Below are 18628 nucleotides of genomic sequence, written 5' to 3'. Positions count from 1 at the left end.
TTTGGAGAGAGACCTTATGTGATGGGACAAGTCATACGGGTGCGTCCCATTATTTGCTTAATTTTATAAAAATGCCATTGAAACTCAATTCTAAAAAACTGAAAACATCAAAATTTGTTTTTAATTTCCATAACTCATACTCATTTTTTTGAGTATTGAGTTATGGAAATTGAGTTAAGAAACTGATCTAAACAAACAAAGTTGGTGTGGGGCCCACAAAATTTGGAAAATAAGTGATGAAAATTGGAAATTGGGTGTTGAAAAACCATAAACCAAACACCCTCTAATTGTTTCAAATGGCGAAAGACAATGTTTATAATATACATACATATATATATATATATATATATATTTATATATATATATATATCACCCGTCACTCCTGAGCCCTGACGCTTAAATTCAAAACCTATCAAACATAAAGACTATATATATAGTCCTCAAGAAAATCTCAGACTTCTGCAATTTCACACTTTCAAGTTGTATGTTTGGTATGTGATTCCAAACAACAGTTATCAGTGTTCAAATATTGAAAACTATGGTTCTAAAAAAAACCAACGAGTTTGGTAAGAGTGTTTTTTTAGGAGTGTTTGATTTACATTGCTCATTTTAGGGTGTTTAAATACTTAATTTGAAAAACTTCTTTGATTAGTTTTCAAATTTCAAACAACGTTACTCAATAACACATTTGTAAATATTTTGAAAAATATGGGACCCACTTGATTAGACAACATATAAAGCTTCCTTCTTCAATTCTCACAATGGGGCCCATTTGTTAGCTTTTTTATAATAATAAACACACACACACACACATATCAAACACACAATTATGTTTTTTCACACATTGAAACATATTATTTGAAACATGGTATCAAACACATTTTTTGCTTTATGAATACTATAATCTTGTGTTTTTATAACACTTTTTAAACCACAGTTTTCATATTATTTTAAACAATAATACTAGAAATCTCCAACCAACGGGCCTAGCCATCCAAGTGACGATTTTACTATTATTCTTCTCTCAGTCTTGTACTCTAGATTTAAAATCTTCATTCTTTTCACATCCTTTTTTATTGGGATATATTTTCACCAATAACATATTTCTATAAATCTGTAAACTTAAAAAAAAAAAAAAAAATCATCCTAAAGTATTGGTGTGAGAGTGATCACATCGTAATGTGTGGTCATTCTCACATGGTTTTTCCCTTGAAAGGAGGAGTTTAGACAACCCTAAATAGTTGTAGGAAGTTGAGTGTTGAACATAGAACAAAATTTGAGAAGGAACCCTAAATCCTCATAAGATAAGAAATTGAGAGATTTATCCACAACACACTCTAAAATCTCTAAAAGAAAAGAAATTATCTTTATTCGCATCTTCAACCATTAATGGAGTGTGAAGGCTTACTAAACTAGAAAGTGATCCTTTGGTGGTGGAAAACCAGTTGAGAAAGAGAGAGGAAATTAGTAGAAAAAAATATGTGGGATGTGGTGTTTGTGAGTTAGTGAGTGAGTTATTAATGTGGGCATGTGAGGCATTAATGTTAGATTTTCTTGATAGTTTAAGGGGGGAAAAAAAGACATGTGTCATCTATTTAATTTGTGGAGCATAAAGTGGAGAATAATATTTAGGGTAGAAGTATTTTTTTAATAATTCAATAATTGGGAGGGGTGGTTCTGAACAGTGAATGTCAAGAGATTGAGAGGGCAAGAGGTACCAACCGAATGAGTTACAAGTCTCTTGGCATTGGAGTAGAAGATTGATTATTAGGGAATATTTCAATCCCACCACCAAAAAAAAAAAAAAATTAATAATATCTCACCATGGCATGGTGTGTATATATATATATATATATATATATGAGATGGGTTCAAGTTACACCTGGTGTAACTCTAAACAATTACACATTTTTTAAACCAAGGTATAATTCTAAAGAGTTATACATTTTTTAAACTATTATATTTATGTAGATCCAACGGTTAAAAAAGATTATAATTATTAAAAGTATTCTGATTAGAATCTAATTAATTACCCTCATTTATTACCTTCTAAACCTATTTCTAAATCCAAAAAAAAGTTTGACTTCTGACTCTCTCTCTTTCTCCTCCACCACCTCCACAGGTTGCTGGCAGAAAAAAAAAATAAAAATGGCGTGCAAAGATTATAAAGCATACAAGTAGCAATTGAAGAAGGTTCAAACGTGTTGCTCCGTTGTAGAGCCCGTGGACATTTTCATAAAAGACAAGTATAGCATCATACAAAGCTTAAGAAAACGTTTGATGAGAATCACAAAAAAATTAGAGCAAGTTGTATGTGTTATCTCTCATGCCTCTCTACCGACAAGTAAATGTCTCAAGCAATGCATCACCTTCATCAGGTCCATTGTTGTGGAAAAATTCCGACCATTCCAAATTAATATACAATTGTTGACCATAGAATTAGTTTACAATGAAATGTGGGAAATTCAAGTAGAAAAAAAAAATGAAAGGACACCAGAGTAGAAATTTAATGAGTGCTGTGCCTGTGCCCTTGTGCGTCATGTTGCATATATTGAAAAGTAAAAATATCCTCACCCTTGTGATTATGATCAATGATGAATCATTTGATGAGATTGACACAAAGAAACTATCTTCAATCATTGTTCAGAATTAGCATTTGGTTCACCAATCCATTAAAATATAGCAAAACATGGGATAACAAGTTAAAATATGCAGCCTAAAGTTCTTTGACAGATCATGTTCCTATAAAATAATTAGCAGGATTACAACTGAGTATTGATCCCCTGGATCATCCAATAGAGTAATTAAAAAAAAAAAAACTTCTCTCTGAATATATGTCAACCTGGTCTTGCATTTGTTTGTGAAGAAAATAAGGCTTTTCTTCTTCACCAAATAATCTATATAGATGTATTGCAGTTTTAAATGGTAAATTATATTCTTCTTTTTTTAAAAGTAAATGTGTCTCAATCTCAAACCTTTTTATTGTTGGGTACGTGAGTCAAAACTTGGGAGGGGTGGAAATTGCTTATAAATTACAATCTCAAACCTTTTTAATGCATTGCTTGAGACATTTACTTGTCGGCAGAGAGGCATGAGAGATAACATTGACAACTTGCTCTAATTTTTTTATGATTCTCATCAAACATTTTCTTAAGTTTTGTATGATGCTATACTTGTCTTTTATGAAAATGTCCACGGGCTCTACAACGGAGCGAACCTTCTTCAATTGCTACTTGTATGCTTTATAATCTTTATATGCCAATTTTGTTTTTGTTTTTTTTTGTTTTGTTTGTTTTTTTTTTTTTCCTGCCAGCAACCTGTGAAGGTGGTGGAGGAGAAAGAGAGAGAGAAACGTAAATGAGAGAGAGAGAGACAGAAGTCAAACTTTTTTTTAAAAAAAATACAAAATAGAATTTCTACTCTAGTCTAATCTAATTAGAATATTTGTAATAATTATAGCATTTTTTAATTGTTGGATCTGCTTAAATCCAATGGTTTAAAAATACCAGGTGTAATTTGAACTCATCTTTCTCTCTCTTTCTCTCTCTCTCTATATATATATATAATGTGAAAATATTGTCGATGTTGCATTTTTCTTTATATATATTTCGATTGAAAAATTTCTTATGGTTGAATAATGGATTTAGATTCAAATTCTATCTTAAAAAATAAAAATAAAAAAACTAAATGACGTTGTTGGGCCAAAATATTGGTTTTTGTTCAAACAGATGTCTAGGCCCTTTTGAATAAGGCAAGTATTTACGAGGGTCATATAAATCAAATCCAAAAAAAACTTTTCTGTAAAGCTGCAATCTTAAAAGAAATTACCCCAGAAAACAAAACAATCCTAATAGATCTTCAATAGCATGCATGTACGTGTGTTGTTGATTAGTATATTCCTCTCTGAAAATTCAAGGGCTAAGTAAGTGCAACTTGCAATACAGCTACTTATCTTTAATAGAGGAAAGAAAAAATCTATCAAATTGTCAAAAGAAAAATCCCTACAGAACAAGTTCATCATTCGAGGGAAAATTTAATGAATGTGCTCAGGATATTAATTTAGCAGATATTTATAAAAACTTTTTTATCGAAAAATAAAATTGAAATATTTAATTTTTTTTTGACAGGTTTTATATTTTTCATGAAAGCAGTATAAAAAACATTTATAAATTGGTCTATTAACAAGTACCTAAGAGCGCCATGTTAACAGGACCTTTTATTTTCTATTTAAATGAAAGGCAGTAGTCATCGATCTCCTTGATCTTGCTGTTTATCCAATGCTTTATGTAGAGCTACTGGACTTAGTATTAGCACCTTGACCACCATGGTTGCCTGCTTGGTCATTTTGATCAACACTTCCATTTATGTTTATAGTCCGCATCTTGAAACGCTCAAGCTTCAATTTCAGTTCATCTCCCTTTTTAATTGGAGGTGTTCGTGGCGATCCAATGCTTAAACTCCTTTGAATGCTTCGAACTTTCATTTGATGCGGGTTCACCTGGGGTGCCCCTTGATTTAATTTCTTAAGCAACCTTCTATGAACTGATTTTCCCACCTTATTCCCTTCAAATTTACGATAGTCGTCACCCAAGTTGTCGTTCACCTTTCTTTGACCTAATAGATGCATATCATTATTTTTAGCACCCAAAATGGTTGAATTCTCAGTGCTTGTCGCCGGAGTGGTAGTTAAGACTACCATTCCTTCATCTAAGAGATACCCTTCGGGCAGCTGATCAACCTCATGAAGATTAGCCATGGAGATTGTACTCTTTAGAAGAAATATTGAGCTATAGGTATATAAGGCTTTGTGGATGATATATAGAATATGTACTATGATATATATGAGTAAGCGCTTTGTGGAAAAGGATATGAGTCTATGAGAACGGAAAGAAATAATGTTGAAGTAGTTGTTGGTGGACTAATGATGTTATGACTTATGAGTTGGATGTTTGGCCTTGGCAATATATATAGAGGAGCCAAAAGCAGGGTTTTTCTTGTTTGTTTTATTTAACGCTTATAAATAAAAAATTAAAAAACGAGTTTTTCCAAGCTATATGACTTGGTCTTTTGGAACTAAGAAACTTGTTAGTGACCTATCCAGATCAATGGATCGCTAAGCTACATGCATGAAGCTTCCTCTCATTTGAAGCTGTAAGCGTACCGCGTACGTATAGCTGTAATTTAATTTATGACTAGATCAACAGACGTGTAATCCAAAATGTTCACATTTACCAACCGTAACTTCTATTCATCAAGATATTAATGTATACTCATGTTAGTTAGTTGAGCACTTGAGCTATAGTTTGACATCAACAGCTCAACCTCACATTAAGCACGTACGTTTGGTAGACTGTAATAGATACTATAATGTAATAGTTATTCTTATAATTTAGCCATTCAATAGTTTGGTTATGTTTTTATTATAAGGAATAATCATTCCTTATGAATAGCTATTCTTTAAAATGAGAAATAATTATTTATTTCTGAAAGGGATGTAATAGTTATTCCTTATAAGTTCAAAGTCAACACTCACCACCAAAGCCAACATGTTGGACGATGCAGATTGAAATAAACACACACACACACACGGAGAGAAAGAAAACTAAATTTGAATACACAAACACAATAAATCAAGTCTTAGAGAGTGTCTAAGAAAACTCAATCAATATTTGTATGAAAACTGTAAAGGAAACAGAGATTATGATTTGAAATTGAATAATGAAATTGCAAAGGTCGAACAATTAGAAATCGAAATAGGGAAATCGATGATGAGCTCAGTTTTCTGAGAAATGTGAAACAAAAATCATGGGGAAATCAATGAAAAGTGTGGGTAAACCAAAAAAACAAAAAAAAAATCAAGACGAAATTAGGGTTTGTGATTCGTACCTAACCGGAGCTGAGAAACACAACGCCAAGAGAGAGGAAGAGTCACAAAATCGAGATCGTACCTAATCGGAGCTGTGCGATCGTACCTAATCGATGATCGTCGAGCTCTATGAGATCTCCATGCGCTCTGTGAGATTTCTCAGTTTCAGGCTTTCAACGAAAGAGTGATAAGAGCTCTTTGTTTGTTGGTTACGTTTGGGCTATGTTTTTAAATTTTGTTGGGCTTTTTTAAGGGATGAAAGTTTTGTTGTGGGCTTTTTTCAAGGGTTGAAAGTTTTGTAATTTTTTATCAAGGGTTGTGGGCTGAAAAAACTAACGTGTTTTTTTTTTCACACCTATTTCAAGGGTGTTTTAATTTATTTTGAAGGTCTAAATAACTTTTGAAATAAAGTTAAGTAATATATCCTACCGCATTTGTATTTATAGGTTGTATCCACAAATTTTAGTAAACCATCGATAAAAGAGGGTTGAAATAACTAAAGTTTGTTGTAGTGTTAGTAGATGTATTAATTTATAAAATTAATATATTTCCAAAAAAAGAAACTTTTCATATGCACATAACAATTATAAAAATAAAAAATCATAAAAATAACTAATCTCTCTTTCAAATTTAAAAAAATAATAATACTTTTTAGAAAATATAATTATATGAGTAAGATATTTCCTAAAATATATCTTAAGTTTGTCACCAAACAAATGAGTAGTAATAAGCAATATGTTACAGCGTCTTGTATTTCTTATAATACCTATTCATATTCCTATATAATTACTGTTATGGCCTACCAAACGTACCCTAATTTTTTCAACAAGTGAAAGCCATTATGGAGTCCTTAAGTCGAACTAACATCACTTGAATTTAAAACCTATCCCACATAAAGACTCTAACCATTAGACCACAACTCCATATCATAAGATTGAAAATGAGTTCGCTAAAGTTTTTATGAACATATTTAGGGTCTTGAGTTTCAACAACCAATAAAAGAATAAAATTAGTTCTTATTATATATAATGCACATTACATATTTAACTCAACCAGTCAAGTAAGTCATGTGCATTGCACATGATGTGACACATGTTGTCTTTTTATTAGTGATTAGAGCCCAAGACTCTAAACATATTTAGACCCAAACATTTTGTACATTTTAGACTAATAATTTTTTTTCACTCTTTTACTTTTAAAACACTATAAAAAAAAAAAAAAAAATCATCTTTAGTTTTAATGTCAAAAATAAATTTTAAAAATATTTTAAGGGTAATATTTGAAAACCCAAACCAAACTTCACTAAGTCTTTTTTTATTGATAATTTTTTAAAAATAAATATGGTGGAGCCTCAATCCATACTATTTCCTCTTCTAACAAATTAGCTTTTTGTGCAACTACTACTGCATGAACCTGCCTCAGTCTTAATTTTGATGTTTGGTAGTGGTTGTTGTTCTACTACTGCAACTACTAATTGCTTTTAGATTATGGTTACAATAAATTTTGGTCCGAATTGTTCTCGTTATCAATTTTGTCCTTGAAGTTATATTCGTTGTCAATATAACCTTCATGTGCAACTCTATTGACATTGTTCTGTTAAATATTATATGACAAAAAAATTTCCCTTGAGTAAAACAAGAGGAAATTTCAAAATTTTCCTTTTAGTGAGTACGATAGAAATGATAATCTTGTGAATCGTAAGTAAAAAATGTTTGGCAACATTACCTGTATAGAGCATTAATCATGAAAGCAACCTCCATCTCTATATGAAAGCTAGCTTCCTCTCAACTACACACAAAACTCAAAGGTTTTGCATATATTGTAGGGTTTGAATCGATTTGAGCTCCAGTAATTGGGCTTTGTAAGTTTTTGTTCTTGTTTTGTTTTTGTTTTTTGTTTTAAGTTGTACTATTAAGTTTGGAATCGAAATATTTTTTCTCACATATTGTGCTCTACTCTACATTAATAAAAAAGATGATACGTATCTTTTTGCTTTTCTTTTCAAACTAATGAGAAAGCCTAAAGCTAATGCCTAAGAGCATTCACATCAAATGTACTAAAATAGCTAAAATGCCATTTTAATACCTAAAATCTTTATTAAAAAAAAAAAAAAAACCACTACATCAATAGTACAAAATTCAAAACTTTTAATACCTAGCTATAGTAAAGTGTCATCTTTGATACCTTACTGTAGCTAGATGGTAAACACAAAAATTATTATTTAAATGAAAGTTAGAGAGAGAGAGAGAGAGAGACTTGAGTGGTAAAAGAAAGAATATTTATATGAAATGATAAAAAAATAGAGTTTTTAATGTTGGATGTATCTAAAATGGTGTTTTAAAATATACAAAATATTTTTTTTTAAGTTATTAAAAGTTAAAATTTTTAAAACCTTCGATGTTAATGGTTTTAGAGAGCCATGTTAATCCTCAGTCACAAACACCTACCACCTATCTCTATTCGCCATCTGCCCACTTCCCATTTTCACTCTTATTTCCAACCGCTAGCTACTGCACCACCAAAGAAAAGAAGCATTCTCCAGTTAAATTAATCTTTGCATTCCAATGGTTGAAGTTGCCGGTAAGGGTAATTTCTTTTCTTTCGGTGACTTTGGGGTTTGTTGAGGGCAAATCTCTCAAATTCTTCTCTTTTGAATTACACTAGGAAAAGATGAATATAAGATACATTGGGTAGGTGTGGACAAATTAACTTATTAGGTCTAGGCTTTGGCCCTCCTTTGGGTTTTTTGGTTGACAATTGGGTGAGGTGAATGATAAGCAGGTCTAAATTGGGTAGGTGTGTGAAAAAAATTTATTTTGACTTATATATTATGTATTGATACTTTTACATTTGATAAATTTGGATATCAATGTTATAAATATATTTTTATTTGATTTATTTTTTGTTTTGTTAAATATTAAAATAGTCAATAGTTGCACGTGTTCTAATTTTATAATCAGTATACAATATATATATATATATATATTATATTCCGTAAATTTTACATATTGTTTGTGTATCTTACAATACATGATACAACACGATACATAAAAAAGAAAAAATGATTCACGATACGATTAGTGTTTTGACAACTATGTCTCTCATATAAATTGGCAATTAGAGAGGGAGAATGTAGAGAGAAGAAACGGGGTTTAGCTCTAGGGTTTTAGGATTCTCTCTAACTCTTCAACATGAGAATCAAGGTTGAAAATTTCATGGGAAATGAGGAGAGAGAGAGAGAGAGAGAGAGAGAGAGAGAGAGAGAGAGAGAGAGAGAGAGAGAGAGAGAGAGAGAGAGAGAGAGAGAGAGAGAGAGAGAGAGAGAGAGAGAGAGAGAGAGAGAGAGCTAAAGGCTTATATTGTAAAGAAGTTCATAACTGAATTTGTTGGGAAAATTAGACCCCGGTTGATAGAATTAACAAGTTTTAAATCCAAGTTATTAATTAGATTTATTATCTATAAAACTTTTTAAAACAAACAAACATCAATATCATGTCAAAATCATGCAGCGGAAAAAATAAATAAGACAACATATGATAACCTAGGAAAACTAATGAAACAAATTAGTTTCACAATAAAAAAACCTAGAGGGAAACCTTCCTGAAAAGTAATCCACTATAGTAAAGAGAAGTTTCAGATCTATTACAAAACCTTTGTCCCTAGACTATACAATCCCCGTAGATGAACTAACAGCAAAAACCTTCTATTGTTTCAAAACCTCTGAACTCTTCAATATATGAACGCCACCTTTTGTGTTGCACGGATCCCAGTACGTGACTAACTCTTTTGCACGAATCTCAATACGTGACTCACTCAACAACTTGAGGAAGAAGAATATTGGTTGCAAAGTTCTTCACTCCATCAACAATGAAGATCAAGAAGCACTTGGTTTCAAAACCCTAAGGCGCAAAGACGCGGTAGCTTCTTTTAGAGAGAATAAGGCATCGGTCACTTTTTGCATATGTTCTCTTTGTATTCTCTTATGTGACGACCTCTAAAATAAGCCTTATATAGGTCTAGGGTTGTGAGAAAAGAAACCCTACACAAATACATAAGCTTGGGCCAAAAATTAGATCTGGAAATTTGAATTCCCGTAATCTTGATCGATCGGGAGGTGTCGAGCTTTAAACTTCGACAGATACAGCTATCGAGAAGCTATCGAGAAGCTGTCGAGAAGACAGGAGCTTTCTCGATCGATCCACTAGCTATCAAAAGGTGTCGAGATTGCGATAACAATCAATTGAAAGGCTCAATAGATAGCCCAGCTGTCGAGAGGTGTCGAGCAGGTGTCGAGCTATCTATCTACAGGTGTCAAACTATCTGTCCAGCTTTAATGAACAACTTTTCTTCACTTGTTTCTTGGTCCAATATTCATGGCTTTAATACTAGACTTGAACAACATGTTTCTTGAAGTATTAAACACATCCTAGATCTACCCAAATATAAGTAAAGTGCATTTTGTCAAAGGATTAACTAATTATATAAAAGAATGACATATGTTCCTAACAAGTGAAACACATATGTCCTAACAGAATTCTCTCAAGTTCAATCATATTCGTGCTTAAGTCAATGAGAGATGAGAGAAAGGTGAAATTGCTATCTTAATTGAATTTCAAAAGGTGAACTCACTTGGCAAATTGCCCGGCCCTTTGAATTGTGCTTGTGAAAAATTCCTTTGCATGCAACTCTAAACTGTAGCTTTTGATCTCTTTCAACCCATTACAATTTAACTCACTATTGGGGAGAGATCTCTTTGAGAAAACTCCAATTGAATAGTTAATATACTCCCTTTGTCTCAATTTGTTTATCCTATTTGAAAAGTCAAACTTTTTAAGGAAACATAATTTATTATCTTGTCTGCCTTATAAAAATGTATAAGTTTTCAAAACTACCCTTAAGTAAATTTATTAGCTTTTTTTTTTTAAAAAAAAAAGTTATTCTTAATGAGACAACTAAAAAGGTGCCCCAATTAAATTGATTTTTTTGAATATTTGTTAATTTTCTTTTCAAATATTTTTGAAAATAAAGTAGGGGTATAATAAGAATATTTGTATATTAATGACTTCTATTTTTAGAAACAAGACAATATTTTGGGACATCTTAAAATGGAATAGGGGACAAACAAACTGAGACGAATGGAGTAACATATAGTGATACAATTTAACCCAAAAATGTTAAAGCTTATAAGTTTAGAATCAATTATGTTATACTAGTATATAGTCTTGTGCATATGCATGAATATAATTAAAAACAATCACAATTATACATTTTTTTAGAAGAGATTCAAATTATACATAGTATTAGCTTACACTTTTTTAAAATCATACATTTCTAAAATATGTTATTGTTTCTCATTATATATATATATATATATATATATGATTTAGAAATTAATTGGATTTATACCCTTCTGTTTTTTTATCCAATAATTCACTTGTCACAAAAATTTAAAAATAAGTGGACACATATCGGAAAATTAGATTCTAATTGAAATATAATTTAGAATTTAATTGGATTTGGGCTCTTTGATTTTTACACTCAATAATTCACCGGGTACAAATTTTAAAATTATATAGAACATGTAGCACAAAATTGAGAATCAAATTAAAATCTAATTGGATTTTCTCCAAATTTTGGCTATTAATATATACTAGTATGTAATCCATACTTAAGCATGTGAATGCTGAATTGTAGTGATGCTATTGATGTTAGTTTGAGTTATTAAATATATAGGACATAGTTTGACCAAGACTATTAGGTTCTAAGGATTAAGAACTGATGTATTAGAACTCTAATTTGTAATGTTGGCAAACCATGATCGAAATAGGTTTTAGTCTTGTTTAGACTTGCTCAAAGTGTATGCGTTTTATGTAAAGTTGGAATCGAGTTACTGCAGAATTTATTTTGCAATTTTTTCTGGCTTGATCGATCGAGAATTAGACTCGATCGATCAAAACTTGGGTAGAACGTTTTTCTACAGAATTTTTCAACTCAGCTCAAGCTCGTTTGACGTGTAGGGTTTTATATTTTGTCATAAGTATAAAAGGGAAAAACCCTAACCACGTTTTTTGAGATGCTCCATATGCTGTGTGTGTGAATCTTTTGTGAGATTAAGAGGTGTTTACCTTCACACATACTTAGGGTTTCCAAGTTTCAAGATTATGTTAAGAACTTGGTGATTGATTCAATTGCTGCATTAAGAGCTTAAAGATACACAAGTGGGTGTGCTTGTAATTGTTGGGAATCCAAGAAAGAAGTAGTTTGTGGACTCGGAGCTGTCACGTGATCGTGGTAGTAAGTTTCTTACTCGAGGTAGCAATAGGATGTTAGTGGTCAAAGTCGCTATTGTGAAAATTTCAATTATTTCATAGTAGATTCAGGTTTACCTTGAGGATAGTTAGGTTAAATCTTCCCCAGGTTTTTACTGGTTTGGTTTCCTAGGTCATGATATCTTTGTGTTCTTTATTTTTCGCACTTTACATTGATATGATATATTTGTGTTAACTTAGATCTGATTAATTTGAATAAGTAATCACTTGACTAATTAACTAGGTTAATCTGGTTGTGTTTTAAGGGGTCTAAAAACAAATAAGTGGTATCAGAGCGAGTTGCTCTCTTGTTGTAGATCTTTTGATCTTTGAGCTGATCCTTGACCCCGGTTGTCATGGAACACGGACTCTCTCTTGTTATTCCATATCACTTTGATGGGAATAACTATACTTATTGGAAAGTAAGGATGAAAGCATTCCTGAAGTCTATTGATGAGAGAATCTGGAACTCTGTTAAATACGGATAGGAGAAGCCCATTACTCTTGTTAGTGAGTGGCAAACTTTTCAAAAAGAAACAGTTGCATTAAATAGCAAAGTTATGAATGCTATCTTTAATGCTGTTTCTATAGAGGAATTTAAGAGAATCTTTAATGTTGAGATTGTTCATACTACTTGGAATAACCTCCAGACTGTGCATGAAGGCACAAAGGCTGTTAAAATGAATAAGTTGTAGCAATTAACTACTAGATTTGAAAGTATTAGGATGTCTGATGATGAATCTTTTGATGAATTCTATGCTAAGCTTAATGATATTGTTAATTTAAAATATAATTTAGGTGAAATCTGTGATTAACCTAAAATTGTGAGGAAAATTCTTAGATCTTTAACTGAGGATTTTAAACCCAAAGTAACAGCCATCACTGAAAGTAAGGATGTGGACTTCATCCCTATTGATGAACTTGTAGGATCTCTTTAGTCCTATGAGTTGGACCTACCTAAGACTAGCAAATCCAAATCAATGGCTCTCAAGTCTGTTGATGATGTTGATGCAAGTGGATTTGATGATGAGCTCTTTGCTGCAGAGATTGCTTACCTTGCCAAGAACTTTATAAACTTTCTTAGGAACAATAACAGAAGGGCAAGAGTAAAAACACTGCTGAACCTTGAAGTTTTAGGAGGAATGATCCCACTAAGGTTAATAACACTGAAAAACCTAAAGAAAAAGTAGGTCAACCTTCTAATTATACTATAGCTCAACAATGTTATGAATGTCAAGGGTATGGTCATGTGAAATATGAATGTCCTACATTCTTGAGATCTAAGGGTAAGGCTATGGCTGTAACCCTTAGTGACGATGAAGTTTCTGACAATGAGTCTGGTAGTGATGATGATGGAAATTTCATTATTTTCACTGCTACTGTAGTAGTTGATGAAAGTGTTACTTGTTACTGTTGAGGAGAACCCTTTTGATGGGGAACTCTTTGAGGATGTAGATTTACAAGAAGCCTACAATGAACTTTGCAAAGTTGCTGCAAAAGATGCTATGAGTGTTGATTTAGGCTTAAAGAAAATTGCATCTCTTGAACTTGAAAAGAAAAATTTGCTTGTGAAACTATTTGATACTAATGAATTGTTGAATAATGTGAAGATTGAGAACATGCTTTTGCTTGATAAAGTTAAGAATTTGGAACTTGAATTATCTGTTGCTAGAGAACAAACTGATAGGTCTGCAAGTTCCAAACTTGATCACATTCTGAGTGTTCAAAAGTCTCCCTTTGATAAAACTGGCTTAGGTTTTGTAGAAAGTATCTTTGTGCCTGCATCCCATTCTACAAACTTTGTTTCTTCTTCTTCTTCCGACCACCTGTAAGTGAGGTTGTCAAACCCTCTGTGAGTGAGGCTAAAATTGTAGAAGTTACACCTCTTAGGAAGATTAGGGTTGATTTTCAAGAGTCTAAACCTAAGGCTCCTAACCCTTCTAAGGGCAAGTTGCATGATAAGCCTGCATGGGTTCGTCATGCATGTTGTGTGGGAAGATGTTTATAGTTTTTGATCATATGATCTTGATCTTGAAGTCACATGCTTTTGATTGTCAGATTTGAACTTATTGAGAAAGGCATAAATAACCATCTCATCACTATTTACTAGCCAATCATAAACACCTTAATGCATATTGTAAGATTTTGTGCTTGAGAAAGTATAGCACATGCACAAAAAAAACATAAGGTGTAGCCTCGGCTTTAATAACTTCAAAATCAAATAAAATTGGTGTGTACATTATCCCGGCTATTTTAATAAGTTTCTGCTCAAATAAAATTAGTGTGTATATTATGAGGCAAATCAAGAAACTTACATGATTGCAAGTTTGTTTTCTAGGAGATGTGAGAGTTATATGATGTAACTCTTTAGGTGATAGTCTCTTTCAAATTTTATGTGATGAATTTTGTAGAAATTGTAGTTGATTTCTATTTACATATTACCTCACATGTATTTCAAATTTTTGCTAGTTGCACACACTACACAAGTTACTCTTTGCTAAACTTTGTACATGTTATTGTGTGTGATTTTGGTTTGGCCAACCAAGTTTGAAAATTTCTTGAATTTTATACAAAATGTGTTTGAAGCCTGAGAATTTAAGGAGAATTGTTTGAAAATCTTAATTTTGGGAAAACTGGGTTCAAAACAAGTGTTTTTGAGAAGCATTTTATCTCATACTCATGCATTTTATTCATAAAATTCAATGCTTTGAAGATTTTCTGTATAAAATTGCTTTTTTTTTCAAAAAATTGGTTTTTCCAGAATTTCAATCGATCGAATCTGTTTCTCGACCGATCGAAATTGCGATTAAAAGTTTTGGCTTGGCTTTGTGTATTTCGATCGATCGAATTTGTTTTTCGATCAATCAAAATTGCAATTAAAAATTCTTGGCTTGGTTCTGTATATTTCAATCGATCGAACCTATTTTTCGATCAATCGAAAATCGTATAGAAAGTTTTTTAAAACCTTTGTTTCTCACGTGTTCTTCACTATTTAAACTTTTCCAAAACATGTTCTCTCTCTATTCGATCAGTCCAAGACTCCTAGCAAGATTTCTGTCATTTTCCTCCAAAATTTTTGCAAAGTTTTTCTCCTCTAAGGCCGGTAAGACCTTTTTACCATTCCTTTTGCATTTATTTTCATGTTTCATGCATTAAATCATGCATTTTGGGGAAAATTTCGGACCTTGAAATTTTTTGGGATTTTGATGTTTTAAGCTTTTTCACTCACAATTGATCATTGGGTTTTTTTGTGGGACACTATAAAATTGTTCTTGGTGAATTGATTTGATCAATTTGATGAATTTGGTGAAATTGAAATTTCTAGGGCTTGAAAGTACCCGATTTGGGGTTTTTGTTCAATTTGGTTTAAATTGATAAAATTGGCTTGTTTGGTCGATTGATTTGGTCATTATAAACTGTTATCTATCATGTATAATGATCAATTTGGTCAATTTGTTGGTTTTATGAAATTGGGTTTTTCAAATTTTGGGGTTTTTGATGTAAACTCTATGCTCAAGCCAATTTTGTGATTTTAAAGCTAAATTGAACTTATTCTCATTGCATTAAGGCGCGCATCATGTGCTAATAATGTTCATGCATCATATAGAATTTTTATTTCTATATTTTTTTTGTGCTAACTTGCAGTCTGCCCTTAGTTTTTCTTGTTTCCTTTTTGGTTCTTTCTTGTTTGTCTTGTTCTTTCCTTAGCATCATACTTAGGAAAACTAGAGCCAATAGGACCTCCACTTCTTCTCCTTCCCCCACCTTTGATAGTGAGAGGTTCCTAATTGAGAAAAACCAGGAAGTGTATGAGAAGCTTAACCTTAGGAGAAACATTTAGGCTGAGAGAAATGTTCTTTTAGATGAGCTGGATCCTGAGATTAGGCGTAACTTTGAGCGTAGGGGCTAGTTACCTTTATTGGATATTTCTCATCCACCTCCGGCTACCTTGATCAGAGATTTCAATTCGAACCTCTCTTTCCACTCCTATGATGCCAACACTCTTGTGAGGAGTTGGGTACGGGGTGTAGGGTACACCATTACCCCTTCGGTAGTGGCTAATGCCCTTGGGGTGCTAGTGGTCTAGCATTCTGTCTACCCTTATGATGAGTCTCCTCCCTTGGATGACATCATGTCCTATATCACTAGGTCTTCTATCCAATGGGGTTCTGATCCTCTGATCACCACTACTGAGTTACTGAGATTCATTATCTTTTCTTTAGGATTGCTGTCATTCTTTTTGGCCTATCTCTCATCTGCACACCATTCCTTTGGAGCGTTGTGCATTTTTTTATGCCCTTGTTACTGATGCTCCTATTAGTTTTCCTCATCTTTTTATTCATTCTTTGATTGAGGTTCATGGGAGTAGTTCTACTGCTCATGCTTTATTCTTCCCCGTTTTTATTCATCGGATTCTTTTGCATCTAGGTTTAGTTTAGTTTCCTGCGTTTGAGCCTGTACACATAGTTGCTCCCATAGGTGCCACCTTTCTTAGGCAAAGGGTTGCTTAGTTGAGAGCTAGCTCTAAACACCCTAGGGTAGAGCCTTCCGGTTTCGCACCTCCTCCTCCCTCTTCTATAGGTGGTATTACGGCTGAGGAGCCTGTTGATCATGCTGCTGATTCTGCTACAGCTGATGTTCCTCCACCTCTTGCCTCGGATGATTCAGACATTCGACGTATGTTGGAGACTGTCATGACCGTTCAGGCGGCTCATGGACAGATTTTGGTGGACATGCTTGATGAGCTTCATGCTTTGTGAATGGATTTGGAGCATTTGAGACGATCGCCTCCACCACCTTCTTTTGATGATGTGTGATTGCCCTTTGGCATTCTGTCACAAAAAGGGGGAGTACATTTGTAGAGGATTTTTGTAGTTAGGGGGAGATTTTGTGTGTGTGTGTGTGTGTGTGTGTGTGTGTGTGTGGAGCTTGTAGAGCTATTAGATTGTATCTAGGTACTTCATTATGTATTTACATTTTTGGCTCATGATGTATTTTTGTTTTGATTGGGTTATGCATGATAGGGGGAGATACATTGATTTGTATATGTTTCTTGTTTCACATTGCTTATTGATTTATATTTATGAGTTATTCATGATATATGTCTTTATTGTGTGTTATGTGAAATCAAGAAGTTATTTTTGTTTACTTGTATTTTCCACACATGAGTTTATGCATTTGTTAAGTGTTTTAGGAAAAATACAGGTTGATTTAGTCGTGTTACTGTCTACACTTGCAACTGATAGATAGTAGTTAGGTTGAATTTGTTGTGTTGGGCTATCTTTTTGTATTAGGTTGTTTTTATGTAAACTTTGAGCAATTTTGTTTAGTTTGTGTTTTGTCACGGATTGCCAAAGGGGGAGTTTGTTAGGTTCTAAGGATTAGGAGCTAATGTATTAGAACTCTAATTTGTAATGTTAGCAAACCATGATCAAAATAGGTTTTAGTCTTATTTAGACTTGTTCAAAGTGTATGCGTTTTATGTAAAGTTGGAATCGAGTTATTGCAGAATTTATTGTGCAATTCTGTTTGGCTCGATCGATCGAGAATTAGACTCGATCGATTGAAACTCAGGCAGAATGTTTTTTTGCAAAATTTTTCAACTCAGCCCAAGCTCGTTTAACGTGTAGGGTTTTATGTTTTGTCTTAAGTATAAAAGGGAAAACCTTAGCCGTGTTTTGGAGATGCTCCATATGCTGTGTGTGTTAATCTTTTGTGAGATCAAGAAGTGTTTACCTTCACACATACTTAGGGTTTCCAAGTTTCAAGATTATGTCAAAAACTTGGTGATCGATTCAGTTATTGCATTAAGAACTTAAAGATACACAAGCAGGTGTGCTTGTAATTGGTGGAAATCCAAGAAAGAAGTAGTCCGTGGACTCGAAGCTATCCCGTGGTTGTGGTAGTAAGTTTCCTACTTGAGGTAGTAATAGGATGTTAGTGGTCTAAGTCGCTATTGTGAAAACTTCAATTCTTTCATAGTGGATTCAAGTTTACCTTATGGATAGCTAGGTTAAATCCTCCCTAAGTTTTTTCCGGTTTGGTTTCTTGGGTCATGATATCTTTGTGTTCTTTATTTTCCGCACTTTACATTGATATGATATATTTGTGTTAAGCTAGATCTGATTAATTTGACTAAGTAATCACTTGGCTAATTAACTAGGTTAATCTGGTTGTGTTTTAAGGGGCCTAAAAACAAATAAGGACATTAGGAGTTACTAAAATAGTTTTTTCTTGCAATTTTCATAATACTAGTTGCACCAAGTTTCTCATTACATTACTATTATGTATATAACTTTGAAAATCACTATTGGATACTACATATACAATATCAATTCACAATTACTGTTTATGAAATTCTACTATATGTAACACAAATAAAATAATATATTGGTCAAATAGTATCTCCTAAATTGAATGTGGATAGATGTATGAAATTGTTCAGCTCAGTTAT

The sequence above is a fragment of the Quercus lobata genome, chromosome 4 (assembly GCF_001633185.2).
Source record: "Quercus lobata isolate SW786 chromosome 4, ValleyOak3.0 Primary Assembly, whole genome shotgun sequence".
Taxonomy (NCBI): Eukaryota; Viridiplantae; Streptophyta; class Magnoliopsida; order Fagales; family Fagaceae; genus Quercus; species Quercus lobata.
The sequence above is the reverse complement of the archived record's forward strand: the minus strand, read 5'-3'. Positions refer to the sequence as shown.